We start from the raw sequence: 15,644 nt of genomic DNA, 5'->3' as shown, positions 1-15,644 counted from the left end.
GTACTTGGCTGGTCTCAGTCACTCTAGGCTTCTGAAGTCTACCATTGCTCTCTGCCATCCTGGTCTCCAGGTTGCAAATTCCAAAGAGTACTGGTCATAGTTTCTACTTTTTCCCTGATCACTGTCAGACGACTAGATAGTGGTTATGATGGTCAAGAAGTCCACATCTCAAAGGCAAACAACTATTTATGAGGAAAAAGACAGCAGACCTCTATAGCTAATTGCAGGTCTTATTGCTCCTTCAATTCTGTGGTGTGGTTCCTTCTTTATTGCAAAAAACCTGTGCAGGACCATATGACTGCCTTATTACTTAAGCTTCTATCTGATCCCTGACTCTCCTATCTCTAGCCTGCTCTGTTCTGCTCAGGACACCCACAAGTTATAGGCCAGTTCTGGTCTGATTGACAATTTTGTAGAAATTTATCCCCTATAGTTATAAAAGGGAGAGATAGGGTAATAGTAGGAACTGAAGGGTCCAGTGAAGGATTTTTTAAGGATGGAGGAAATCCAGGTGGGTTTGTAGATAGTAGGAAAGTAGCTAGTATATTAGGAGAGACTAGAAATTAGAGGAAAAAAGGAAGTGATGGAAAAGACAAAATACCAGAGGAGACAGGAGGAGAGGGAAGAGGATTGAAAGCATAAGTAAATTGTAAAGTTCAAATGAGTTGGTTGTCTCCTGGAGCAGAAACAGTGCTGAGGGTCACTGTGTACTCTGTGTGTATTTTGGGGATCTGATCTATGGGAAGGAGAGGTAGAAAGTATGGGGAGGAGCAGAAACAGTCATATGTTTGTTGTTGTTTGTTGTTCAATTATTTTTCAGTCATGTCTGACTCTTTGTGACCCCGTTTGGTTATTTTTTTCAAAAATACTAGAGTGGGTTGCCATTTCCTTCTCTAGTTCATTTTATAGACGAGGAAACCAAGGCAAACAGGGTTAAGGGATTTGCCCAGGGTCATACAGCTAGTGAGAATCTGAGGCTGGATTTGAATTCAGGTCTCCCTGATTCCAGGCTTGGTCCTTTATCAACTGCAGCATCATCTAGCTGTCTCCTCTGTTAATTTGTCATTATTATTATTATTCTATATCCCTAAGACATCTCAATGTGTGGCAAGAGGAAAGAGGGCACATCTAGAGTTATAGGATCTGGGTTCAGTCCCATTTTAGCCCCTTACTACCTTCCATCTCTAGATCTAGGAGCCAATTTTTACAGACAGCTCAGATATTTTCACATTCTGTCCTGAATGTGTATATGTTTTTTTAAATGTAAACACAGCAACTATTCATAAAACAGAATCACTGGTAAAGTTAACCAGAAAGCCATGTGTATATTGATTGCTAACAACCTCTTTTGACCTGCTTCTCCCCTTCCTTCCCATGAACAAGACTCTAAATATGCTTTTTCTATAGATATTTACATTTGGGCAAATTACACTAAAGAAAGTATTCTCTGGGGGTTTAGAATATGTCCTTCACTCCTCCCAAAACACCTAAGCAGCAGTTATCTGGTGAAGATACAAGGAAAACAGGGTGGAGAAGAAAGGCTTTGGAAGGCTCTAATTTCATCCCAGCATAAAATGTGAATTATGACTGGAGAAAAGAGGTATAGAACTGGAGTGAACAATGTGGGAAGAATCATTTTCTCACCTACAAAGGGATGGATTCTAGAGATAATCTTAGCTGCACCAAGCAGGGACATATGTGTATGTGGGTGCACATGTGCTTGCATGGATTATTTTTGCATGTGTGCACACGTGTGGACATAGGCATTTATGTGCACAAACCTTTTTTAATTGAGGCCCTGCAAGTACTAGTGCAAATAACTGTCTAGAATCTAGATGCTCGGTGGAGTGGGAGAGGCAACTAGCAAAAGATGATGGATGACAGGGGTCTGAAAGTTGGAAGGATTTGAGAAATTTTCTGCTCCAAGTTAATTTACAATGGGAAAGTTAAGAATCAAAGAATGAAGTGTCTTCTCCAAGATCATCAAGATCCCAGAGACAGGTTTGGAATACAATTAAATCTGGTATCTTTCCACCACTCTTGGGTCTCTTATCAGACTGAATTTCATAGGGACCATGGAGAGATATAGGAAGGGCTCTGAAGATGATGCCGAGGATATAACTGTTGATAACCTTATGAGAAGTTCCATGATCATCAAATCCCTCCTTATTCAGGCAGCTTCCACACAAGCCTCCCCCATGAACACACACAATTCAAGGAAACAGGGAAAATTCCTCAAGAAACCTAGATATTCTGGTCATGTTGATCTGGTACAAGAGCCTTTCTCTTTCTTACCTTTGAGAATGAACAGCAGTCCAGAGGCTCAGACTTATCTTGTTTTTATCTGCTGCTTGCAGACAGTTTTTGAGAGGAAGAGGTGATGATGACCTCTGGGTTTTGGGTGGCCGATGCTGCCTTCCTGCCCACAAAGCTCAATTGCCTTGTTCACCAACTGTGTTGACAAGGGTGTGATGACCGTGTTTAGCACCCAGAGTATATTAAAATCAGCCAGAGTCAGAATAAGGGAAAATCCTTGATCTTTATTCTTTGCAGAGGTGAAGGGGAATGGCAATACGAAGTGAGAGCAATCGCAACAGGAACCCTGCCAGCAGTGCTCTGCCTCTCTCACTCCACCCCCTAAATCCTCCCCCCAGTCTCCTATACAACACATCAAACTTGCACAGAGAGTGGGCAGGGTCATTCTTTCTCCAAGCATATATTAATAGAGTATTGTCCAATTGCTAATTAGCCTCAAGTGCTAAGAGGCACCTCAGTGCAACAAGAGCTTCAAGAGCTTCAGCCCATTACATAAGGAGAGGAAGAGGTTTAAAACAATGGGTGCTGTCTTCGGGGGGTATCAGGGAGGGGCATTCTATAAGGGACTCTAAGGAGCTGATCTGAAGTTTTCGGGTGTATGTGAGACAGAGGTGGAGATGGTTGGGATGAGAGACCAAAACAGAATCAGCCTTGGATTCCAGGGAAGTCCACTACCCAAACCAGCCATCATTAGTGTGAAATGATCCTTTCTTTAATCTTACTAAGAATCTTTTACAATGAGATGAATAAGACCCCAACAAGGTCTATGATAGTTTCTTGGCCCATAGGGACAGTAACAGGAGAAGGCCTGAATTTAATCATCTTTAAGTGGGCTTTTTGTTGGCTTAAGTGAAACTTTTTTGAAGTAGGCCCTGGTTGAATTCCTTGTCCGATTCCTTGCATTGAAATGACTTTGCAGTTACCATATCCAATCTGAAGGCCAAGTTATAATATCAACCTCTGAGGTTATTGTTTCCTATAAAAGAACCTACTTGTGCCCCATTTCTTTGTGGGTTCATTAGGAACTGCCTACCTTATGGCAGCAAGTTTGCTGGGGACTTTGCCTGTATTATGGCATCATTCATTAGGAACTTTCCCCTTATTATGGTGAATTCCACAAGGAAACTCAATCCTCATCTTTCCATTGTTAATGGACAAAAACTTCCTTTAGGAAATTAGACCACTGTCAACACTATAATAAAGTCTTTGCCTGTGGATTTGGAGATGGTCTAAACCCACACATTTTAAAATTTATATATATATGTGTGTGTGTGTGTGTGTGTGTATGTGTGTGTGTGTGTAGTAGTAGTAGTAGTAGTAGTAGTAGTAGTAGTAGTAGTAGTAGTAGTAGTAGTAGAGGGAAAGAAGGGAAGGGGATGATCATCAGATTTGATTCAAGGAGGGAATATCCACCTCATTGGGTATAGAAATTTATCTTACCCTCTAGGAAAGTAGGAAGGAAAAGGAGAAAGCAAGGGGAAGTGTTAGAATCCTTACAAGCTGTTAAGTCATTAGAATTGATAGAGACAATAATTATCTAATTTAGCATGGTTGAGTATGATTGATCTGATCTTACAAGGAGATGTTATGGGCCAGAACTTGAAACAATGTACTAAGTGGAACTGATAGAAACAATGCTTGTGTTCACACCTTTAGAGAGCTCATATAAGCAAGAAGCTCCCAGAGTCAAAGGGCACTCTGGGGCAGACACAGAGTACTCTGGGAGATTGAGAGACAGAAGCCCTCTCTCGGAGGCAAGACAGATTCATTCCAACTTTCCCCTTGGTGCTGGCTTGAGACATTCGGAATTGAGCTAGAGGCAAAAGACTAGCAACGAGAGCTCTCGGAACCAAGGGAAAGAGATAAGAAATAAACATTTGGATTTTACCAGCTGGCTGTATTTGGAGTGATTATTACTCTGAACTGAAACTAAGGCTGCCTCCAGAAAATCTCCCCAAGAAACCTGCTCCCAGAGAATCATCATTTATATTATAAAAAAGAAAAGAACAGCACAGGGAAGAAGTAAGGCTCACAGAAGGGAGATCAAAAGTAGAAGGGGAAAGGAATAAGAAAGGAAAGAACTGGTAGAAGGGAGAGCAGATTGAAGGAGGTGAGGGTCAGAAGCAAAACACTGCTGAGGAGGGAAGGGTAAAAGGAGAGAGAAAAGTATAAATGGGGAAAAATAGGATGGAGGAAAATACAAAATTAGTAACCTTAACTGTGGTGAATGGAATGAACTCTCCCATAAAATAGAAGCAGATAGCAGAGTGGATTAAAAACTAAAACCCTACGATACGTTGTTTGCAAAAAACACATTTGAAGCAGAGAGATACATGTAGAATCCAAGTAAAAGGCTGGAATAGAATATACTATGCTTCAACTGAAGTGAAAAAAATAAAAAACAACAGAGGTAGCCATCCTGATCTCAGACCAAGCAAAAGCAAAAATACATCTAATTAAAAGAGATAAGGAAGGAAATTACATCTTGCTAAAAGGTACCATAGATAATGAAGTCACATCAATACTAAACATAGAGGCACCAAGTGGTATAGCATCCAAATTCTTGGAGAAAAAGTTAAGTGAGTTGCAGAAAGAAAATAGACAGCAAAACTATACTATTGAGGGATCTCAACTTTCCCATCTCAAAACTAGATAAATTTGGCCACAAAATAAATAAGAAAGAAATTAAGGAGATGAATAGAATTTTAGAAAAGTTAGGTGTTATAAATCTTTGGAGAAAATTGAATAGGGATAGAAATGAATATAGTTTTTTCTCAGTGGTACTTGGCATCTACACCCAAAATTGACTGTATATTAGGATATAAAACTTTATAATCAAATGCAGAAAGGCAGAAATAGTTAAATGCATTCTTTGCATATCATGATGCAATAAAAATTACATGTAATAAAAGGCCATGGAAAATATAAAAAATTAATTGAAAGCTAACTAATCCTAAAGAATGGCTGAGTCAAGCAATAAATCATAGAAACAATAACTTCACTCAAGAGAATGACAATTCCAAAACTTGTGGGATGCAGTTGAAGCCATTACTTTATATCTCTAGATGTTTACATAAATAAAAAGAAGAGGAGATCAATGAATTGCGCATGCAACTAAGAATGCTAGGAAAAGAACAAATTAAAAATCCTCAATTAAATACCAAATTAGAAATTTTGAAAATAAAAGGAAAGACTAATAAAGTTGAAAATAAGAAAACTATTGAACCAATAAGTAAAACTAAGAGTTGGTATTATGAAAAAATGAAAAAAAAATTAAACCTTTGGTTAATTTGTTTTGAAAAAGGAAAGAAGAAAAACAAATTACCACTATTAAAAATGAAGAGTGAACTCATCATCAATGAAGAGGAAATTAAAGCAATAATTAGGAGCTATTTTGACCAACTGTATGCCAATAAATCTGGCAATCTAATTAAAATGGATAAATATTTGCAAAAATATAAATTGCCCAGATTAACAAAAGAAGAAATAAAACATTTAAATAACCCCATTTAGAAAAAGAAACCAAATAAACCATCAACAAACTCCCTAAGAAAAAAATCTCCAGGGCCAGATGAATTTACAAATGCATTTTACCAAGTATTTAAATAACAATTAATTCTAATGCTATGTAAATTATTTAGAAAAATAAGTAAAGGAGTCCTATCAAATTCCTTTTATAACACAGATATGGTGCTGATACCATTGCATGAGCCTCTAGCTCATAAATTGCAAAGAGCTAAAATAAAAAAAAGTATAGACCAATTTCCTTAATGAATATTGATTTTAAAAATCTTAAATAAAATATTAGCAAAGAGATTATAGCAATTTGTTAGTAGGATAATACACTATGACCCAGTGGGATTTATACCATGAATGCAGGGCTGGTTCAATATCAGAAAAACTATTAGCATAATTGACCATTCAATAACAAAGCTAACAGAAATCATATGATTACCTCAAATGATGCAGAAAAAGCACTTGACAAAATACAACACCTATTCCTAATATAAACACTGGAGAGCATAGGATAAATGGAGCTTTCCTTAAAATGATAAGTGGCATCTATCTAAATTCATCTGGCCCTGGAGAATTTTTTCTTAGGGAGTTCGTTGATGGTTTGTTTGATTTCTTTTTCTAAAATGGGTTTATTTAAATATTTTATTTCTTCTTTTGTTAATCTGAGCAATTTATATATAATGGGGATAAACTAGAAGCATTCCCAATAAGATCAAGAGTGAAGCAAGGATGCCTATTATCACTACTATTATTCAATATTGTACCAGAAATATTAGCTTTAAGAATAAGAGAAGAAAAAGAAATTGAAGGAAAATAAACCCATATAACTGATCTGCATTTCTATCTATTACCAACATAGCTCAGCAGCAAGCAATAGAAAGAGAAATCTCATTTAACATAATTGTAGACAATATAAAATATATGGGAGTCTACCTGCCAAAACAAACTCAGGAACTATATAAATACAATTACAAAATGCTTTTGACGCAAATAAAGTCAAATCTAAACAACTGGAAAAATACTAGTTGTTCATGGGTTGGCCAAGATAATATAATAAAACTGGAAACTCTACCTAATTAGTCTACTTATTCAATACCATACTATTTAAACTACTAAAAATTATTTTATAGAGCTAGAAAAAATAGTAACAAAATTCACAAAAAGTCAAGAATATCAAGGGAATTAATGAAAAAAAATGCAAAGGAAGGTGACCTAACCATACCAAACTTAAAACTGGCAATAAAGTGGCAATCCTCAAAAACATTTGGTACTGGCTAAGAAATAGAATGGTGGATCAGCAAAATAGGTTAGGAACACACTATATAATAGTCAATAATTATAGTAATCTGATAAATGCAAAGACTCTAGATTCTAGGATAAGAACTCACTATCACAAATTGCCAGGAAAATTAGAAAATAATATAGCAGAAACTAGGCATTGACCAATAATAAGGTCTAAAAAAAGTAAAATGGGTTCATGACTGAGACATAAAGGATGATACTATAAGCAAATTAGGAGAAGAAGGAATAATCTACCTGTTAGAGCTGTAGAGAAGGGAGGAATTTATGACCAAAGAAGAACTAGAGAACATTATGAAATTCAAAATGGACAATTTTAATTACATTAAATTAAAAAGGCTTTGCATAAAGAAAACCAATGCAGCCAAGATTAGAAGGGAAGCAGAAAGCTGGGAAACAATTTATAGGTAGTGTTTCTAATAAAGGCCGCATTTCTAAAATATATAAAGAATGGAGTCAAATTTATAAGAATATAAATCATTCCCTATTTGATAAATGGTCAAAGGATATAAACTGACAATTGTCAGATAAAAAAATTAAAATCATTTATAGCCATATTAAAAAAAAATGCTTTCTAGAAAGAAGACTGTGGGGACTGAATGTAGATCATAATAGTATTTTCACCTTTTTATTGCTGTTTGCTTATTTTTGTTTCTTTTTTTTTCCTTTTTGACCTGATGTTTCTTGTGCAGCATAATTGTGGAAATATGGATCGAAAAATTGCACATGTTTAATGTATATCTATCTAGGGGAAGGGGGAAAGGAGAGAGAAAATTTTGGGACACAAGGTTTTGCAGGAGTGAATGTGAAAACTATCTTTGCATATATTTTGAAAATAAAAAGCTATAGGGAGATGGTGTAGTAGCTTGATAAATTTCAAGCTCTCTTGATTTCCCCCACAAATAGAACAAATTTGCATCTCAGAACAAACATAGACTGATGAAAAATCAAGGAGATTTGGGCTAGAACAGGGGTTCTCCTGATAAAACCAAAGATCTGAAGAAAGACCCAGCCTTGGGATTAACCTGTGTGAAGTAAAACACCTCCAGACTAGCTCTGAAACACCAAGTGGGAAGCTCTGGGGCCAGCTGGGTGTGTCTGGAGCCTCAACAGGAACCACAGAGACTTTTACCTCCTAGACAGCCTGAGGAGATTGATCTGAGTTTGGGGAGACTGAAGAAACCTCAACTGATTAGTAACACCAGGCCCAGCTGTGTTGCAGAGACACCAACCAGTATGAGAAGAAACCAGCACACCAGGAGTGCAGAGGCAGGGGTCAGAGATGTTGCACACTGTGGGCACTTGCTGGAGGGTGGAGCTCTTGGTTTGGGGTTCCTGGTCAGAGGGGAGTACTAAAGTGAAGCTAGGGGCACCATTCCCCCACCCCAAAATTAGAGATGCTTTCACTGGTAAGTCTTATTTAAAAAAAATTGAATTAGCAAAGAAAGAAACCACCAATTGTGAATGAATCCAACAATTCTGGAGAGCAATTTGGAACTATGCTCAAAAATTATCAAACTGTACATACCCTTTGATCCAGCAGTGTTACTAGTGGGACTATATCCCAAAGAGATCTTAAAGGAGGGAAAGGGACTTACAATGTGCAAAAATGTTTGTGGAAGCCCTTTTTGTAGTGTCTAGAAACTGGAAATTGAATAGATTCCCATCAATTGGAGAATGGCTGAATAAATTGTGGTATATTAATATTATGGAATATTATTGTTCTGTAAGAAATGACCAGCAGGATGATTTTATTTTTTTTAATTTTTTTTTAAATTTTTATTTAATAATTACTTTATATTGACACTCGTTTCTGTTCCGATTTTTTTTTCCCTCCCTCCCTCCACCCCCTCCCCTAGATGGCAAGCAGTCCTTTATATGTTGGATATGTTGCAGTATATCCTAGATACAATATATGTTTGCAGAAACGAACAGTTCTCTTGTTGCATAGGGAGAATTGGATTCAGAAGGTATAAATAACCCGGGAAGAAAAACAAAAATGCAGATAGTTCACATTCGTTTCCCAGTGTTCTTTCTTTGGGTGTAGCTGCTTTTGTCCGTCATTTAGCAATTGAAACTCAGGTCTCTTTGTCAAAGAAATCCACTTCCATCAAAATATGTCCTCATACAATATCGTTGTCGAAGTATATAATGATCTCCTGGTTCTGCTCATTTCACTTAGCATCAGTTCATGTAAGTCTCGCCAGTCCTCTCTGTATTCATCCTGCTGGTCATTTCTTACAGAACAATAATATTCCATAACATTCATATACCACAATTTACCCAGCCATTCTCCAATTGATGGGCATCCATTCATTTTCCAGTTTCTAGCCACTACAAACAGGGCTGCTACAAACATTTTGGCACATACAGGTCCCTTTCCCTTCTTTAGTATTTCTTTGGGATATAAGCCCAATAGAAACACCAGCAGGATGATTTTAGAGAGGCTTGGAGAGACTTACAGGAACTGATGCTGAGAATTGATTCTTTTTTTTTTTTCTTGAAGCAAGTATATTTATTTACTTTGGATTAGTTGCATTATGTTCAATGAATCCAAGAATTTCAGCTTCTATGAGGCTCAATTCTAATGGACATGGCCCTCTTCAACAATGAGATGAACCAAATCAGTTCCATTTGTTCAATAATGAAGAGAACCAGCTATACCCAGTGAAAGAACTATGGGAAATGAGTATGAACCACAATATAGCATTTCCACGCCCTCCGTTTTTGTCCACTTGAATTTTTGATTTCTTTCTCAGGTTATTTTTACCTTATGTCTAAGTCTGATTTTTCTTCTGCAGCAAAATAACATGTATGATATATATATATATATATATTGTATTCAACATATACTTCAACATATTTAGCATGTATGGGTCTACCTGCCATCTAGGGAAGGGAGGAGGGGGAAGGAGGGGAAAAGTTGGAACAGAAAGTTCAATGCTGAAAAAATTACCCATGCGTATATCTTCTAAATAAAAAAGCTATTAAAAAAAAAAAAGAACACCATCATAGAAACATACTAAGAGAAGAGGGAAGACCGGGGTTCATATTCAAAGGAGGACAATGAAGTAAAAAGAGTTTCTTCTATTCCAAAAAGTAATGTGAAATGTGTCCCTGCCCAGAGAGAATGTATAAAAGAACTCAAAAAAGAATTTAAAAATCAAATGAGAGACATTGAAGAAAAACTAAAAATTATAAACATAAAAACCATCCAAGAAAAACAAGAAGTTTATTTTTAAAAAGTTAACCAACTAAAAAAGTAGATAGAGTCTCAAAGATGAAAATAACTTTGAAACTTAGAATTAGGCAAGGGGAAGCCAGTGAAACTATGATAGACCAAGAAATAACAAAACAGTATAAAGAATGAAAAAATAGAACAGTATGTGAAACATCTCATAAGAAAAATGACAGATTTGGAGAATGGATGAAGAAGAGAAAATATAATAATTGGACTGCCTGAAAGTGGTGACCAAAAAAATGACCTTAACGAAATAATGCAAGAAATAATCCAAGAAAATTGTCCTGGAGTGACAAAACATGAGGGAAAAGTAGAAATAGGAAAAAATCCACAGATCACCACCTCAATAAGATCCTTTGTAGAAAACACATAGGAACATTATTGCCAAATTTTGAAACCCCTAAATCGAAGAGAACATTTTGCAAAAAAAAGAGGGAAAAAAAAAACAATTCAAATACACTGGAGATACAATTAGAATTGTACAGGACTTAGCAGCCACAACAAAAGACTGCAGGTCCTGGAATCATATCTACCAACAATCAAAAGAACTAGGACTATGGCCAACAATATCATATTCAGCAAAATTATCTATAATATTGAACAAAAAAATGGACATTCAATGAACTCACAGATTTTCAGGATTTTCTCTCAACCAAACCGAAACTTAATAGAAAATTTAACATATAAGAACTAAAGTTTTCAAAGATCAATTTCAAGGAACTTAACATGCATGAATTGTTTATTTTTTTTATATGACAAATTTATAGTATATGTTTAAAATTGATATCAATAATATGACAGCTCAAAAGAAAGATCGGGATAGAGTTAAGGTAAAAATAGTTATTATGTCAGAAATGAGGTGCAGAGGAATTAAAGAAGGGCTGAAACTCCAAAAAGATATGCTTGAATCAGACAGCTGAGCACTTAAGGCTAATTACTTATTTGATGTGAGACAATGGCTCTATTAGCATGTATTTTGGATAATGGCTGTTCTCATCATTGATCCTTGCTGAATGTTTGGTGTTAAGATAATTGTAGGCAAGAATTAGGTGGGGGAGAAGCAGAGTCACTTGGGGGCAGGACAAGGAGAAAGGCTAATCTGGACCCCATAATCCAGGAGAGATCTTTGACAAGCCTTGTGGCAGTCTGCCTGCCTCCTTCACTTCTCCCCCTAAAAACCAAGGACTTTAAATCATCCTGACTCTGGCTGACCCTGAGGCCTCCAGGAAGTTAGTCCATGCATTACAGAGGAGGGCTTGTAGTTCTGAAAACCTACTCACATTAGGAATGGGTTAAGTAGGCAACACTGCATATATACTATGAAGAGTATAGCATCCTCCAAAATCTATAAGGAAATAAAGGGGAAAGGATAGGTGGACAGGGAAGCAAAGAGTGAAAGAAGACAAGGGAAGGATCTGTGGGTGGGAGAAGGTTAAGTAGTAGCAAGGCAAGTTAGGAGCATAATTAAAGCAGAGTCAGCAAGGATAGGAAAAATATGTATGTGTGTTATGTGTGTGGGGGGTGTATTTATATATCTACATATGTATGTATAAATATATCCTTTCTTAACTATAACCTGCTGGGGGGAGGGGGGGTGAAGATAAAAAGGGGAAAAATAAAGTATAAAAGGTGCGCAGAGGGGAACAAAAGAACAGTTTACATGGAAGTAAAGAAAAGATGGACACTCATGAATATACTAATATATATATGCATGTATATATACATATGTATGTGTATATATATATATATATATACACATACACATATATATACATACACACACACACATATATATATAGTTTCTTGAACTTGTATTTGTTGTTATATATTTTGAATCCTCCATGATTCTGCTGGGTACATGACAATGTTCTCTTTTGTTTTGTTTCATTTCGTTTTGCATTTCTTTTGTTTTTCTTTTTCTTATTCTGTTTCTTTAAATAAAATAAATTTGTGGGAAAAATTAAAAAAAAAAGAAAAGAAAAAGCTATTTAAAAAAGAGAGAAAATGCTCTAAATCACTATTGATTAAAAAAATGCTAATCAAAACAACTCTGAGGTACTATCTCACACCTAAGATGATAAGAAAAGTCAATGATATATGTTATATGGAATGTGGGAAAACTGGGACATTATTGGTAGAGTTGTGAACTGATTCAGCAATCTGAAAAGCAATTTAAAACTGTGCCCAAAGGGTTATAAAACTATGCATATGTTTTGATCCAGCAGAATCACTACTGGTTCGGTATCCCAAAGAGACCTAAAGAGGGAAAAGGGCCCACATATGTAAAAATGCTTGTAAGCGGCTCTTTTTGCAGTGGCAAGGAATTAGAAATGGAATGAATGTACATCAATTGGGGAATGGCTGAATAAGTTATGGTATATGAATGTTATTGTGTCTTGAGAGACATGAACTGATGTTGAGCTAAGTGAGCAGAACCAAAAGAACATTGTGTACAGTAACAGCAAGATTATGTGATGACAAAGCTTCTTAAAATGTGGGTTGTTACCCCATCATGTAACTGAATGTGGGGGTCATAAAAAAATTGGTAGCAATAGAAATAATCTGATATTCTGCCAAGATGATTAACTATGATGAACTTGGCTTGAGGGGGAAAGTGCCATCCAGAGAGAGAACTATGGAGACTAAATGTGGATCAAAGCATAGTATTTTCACCTTTTTGTTGTTGTTTGTTTGCTTGCTTCCTCCCTCCCCCGTTTTCATATTTTTCCCCATTTTGATCTAATTTTTTTTTGTTCAACATGATGAATATGGAAATATGTTTAGAAAAATCACACATCTTTAACCTATATCAGATTGCTTGCTGTCTTGGGGAGGGACGAGGGGGTAAGAGAGGGAGAAAAAAAAAAACAGGACACAAAGCTTTGCAAAGATGATGTTAAAAACTATCTCTGCATGTACTTGGAAAAATAAAATACTATTACAATTTTTAAAAATAAGATAAAAATTTCTTCCCCCCTCCCCCCCCCCAAAAAAGAGAAATGATGATCAAGCTAATTTCAGAAAACCTTGGAAAGGCTTGCATAAAATGTTGCTGAGTGAAGTGTGCAGAACCAATAATAATAATAATAATAATAACATTGTACACAGTAACCGAAAGATTGTGTGGTGATCAACTATGATAGACTTAACTCTTCTCTGCAATACAATGATCCAAAATAATTCCAATGGACTTGGGATGGAAAATGCCATTTGCATCAAAGGAAACTGAATGTGAATCGAAACATATTATTTTCACCATTTGTTTGATTTTTTTTCTTTTTTTCTTATTTTCCTTTCACAAGACAAGCATGGGAATGTATTTTAAATGATTGTACATGTATAATTTATATCAAATTGCCTGTCGTCTTGGGGAAGGAAAAAAATTTGGAACTAGAAATCTTACAAAAATGAATGTTGAAAACCATTTTCACATGTAATAAAAAATACTATTGAAGAAACAAAAAAAAGAAACACAATGGGCTTTTTTAAAGCCCCGTTTTTTTCAGAGCTATATTTCAAGAAATCATAAGTAAAAATACCACAGGACAAAAAGTACATTGTTCTAGTTTTTTGAAAAAAATATTTTTAAATTTAAAAAAATCTAGCCCCCAAACCCCAGAAGAAGAAGAACAAGAAGAAGAAGAAGACAACGAAGAAGAAGAAAGGGAGGAGGAGGAAGATGATGAATGACTTTTTAAAGGTTTTTAATTCATTTAAGTGATTACTTAATTAGTTCATTTTGGATTTTTATCACCTAGACTAATCTTAAATGTTTCAGTTTATGATAATCAAATTTTTAAAGTAAGGCCAGAATTTATTATTTTTTTTTTTACCAGATTTATCCTTCCCTGTTTTAGAACAGATATTACAAAACCTAACTGCTTGCTTTTTTGTCACCCCTGGTTCAGTTGGAAACTCTCCCTTATGCTATTCTATAAGGAGTTTGTCTAAAGGAGTTTCTTTTCACATTTTTTTTTTGCTAGTTTTGGCTCCCATTATATATATATATATATATAAATTCTGAAATGTGACCCAGGAAAATTCATGAGATACACACACACACACACACACACACACACACACACGCACGCATGCACACGCGCACACACACACACACACACACACACACACACACACACACAAAATGTAAATTCTTCCTACCAGCTGTTAATCGCTATATATTTAAGATATGAGATCAAGACACTGTATAAATAGAGATTAGAGAACAATTTAATATTTTATTTGAAAGGGAAAGATTTACTGGGACCAAATGGATCCATGGTTTGGTCTCAGGGCTGAATGAGACTTTCGTCTCCAAGAATCCAGCAGGGAATGTCAGATACAAGATTCTTTTATAGGGTAACAAGAATGATGACATAATGGGGGAGATACTTGGATGGGAATGATCTAATGAGAATGACCTTATTTGGGGAGGCACCTAGGATGACATAATGGAGGGAGGTATTGGAGAGGCTCCTGATATTTTAATGATGTCTAAAATGGATAGACCTTTATCCCATCAAACATTAAGAGGGAATGATTATAGCCTGGGATTTGGGGGCAGAGTAACTGAGGACAATTAGGGAAACTGGGTCAGGACATTAAAAGAGAACTGTAGCACAACAGTTTTATTTGTACAAAAACAGTCTTATTTTAATGTAATCAAAATTATATATTTATATTTCATTTATTATAAATATATATAAATATAAATAAATATTATTTATTATAAATTCTCCTATCCATAAGTTGCATGTTCTAATTTTCTTATGATAGTTCCTTTTATATCTAATCCAGGTATTCTTAAAATTTTCCCACTCATAACCTCTTTTTGATTGAGAAGTTTTTATGTGATAATAAGTACATAGGTATATGAAATAGGCATACAAATCAAACATAATTTTGTGACCCCCCCATTCACTTATAAGACCCCATATAGGGTCATAACTCACAGTTTAAGAAACTGGGTGATTATAGGTCATGCATCCATTTTGACCTATAATCAATTTCTGACAGACTGTTTTCCATTTTTCTCATCAATTTTTTTTTTTTACCAAGTAGTTCTTATCCCAAAACTTTAAATCTTTACATTTGTTAAATAAAAGGTTGCTATCATCATTTACTACTATGCATAGTATATCTACTCTGTTCCATTGATCCATTTTTCTATTTCTTAGCCAGTACCAGAAAGTATTGATAATTACTGCCATATAATATAGGTTAAGATCAGATACTGCTAGACCTCCTTCCTTTACATTCCCCCCCAACAAAT

Source organism: Antechinus flavipes, chromosome X, assembly GCF_016432865.1.
Source record: "Antechinus flavipes isolate AdamAnt ecotype Samford, QLD, Australia chromosome X, AdamAnt_v2, whole genome shotgun sequence".
NCBI lineage: Eukaryota > Metazoa > Chordata > Mammalia > Dasyuromorphia > Dasyuridae > Antechinus > Antechinus flavipes.
This window is presented reverse-complemented; position numbering follows the sequence as displayed.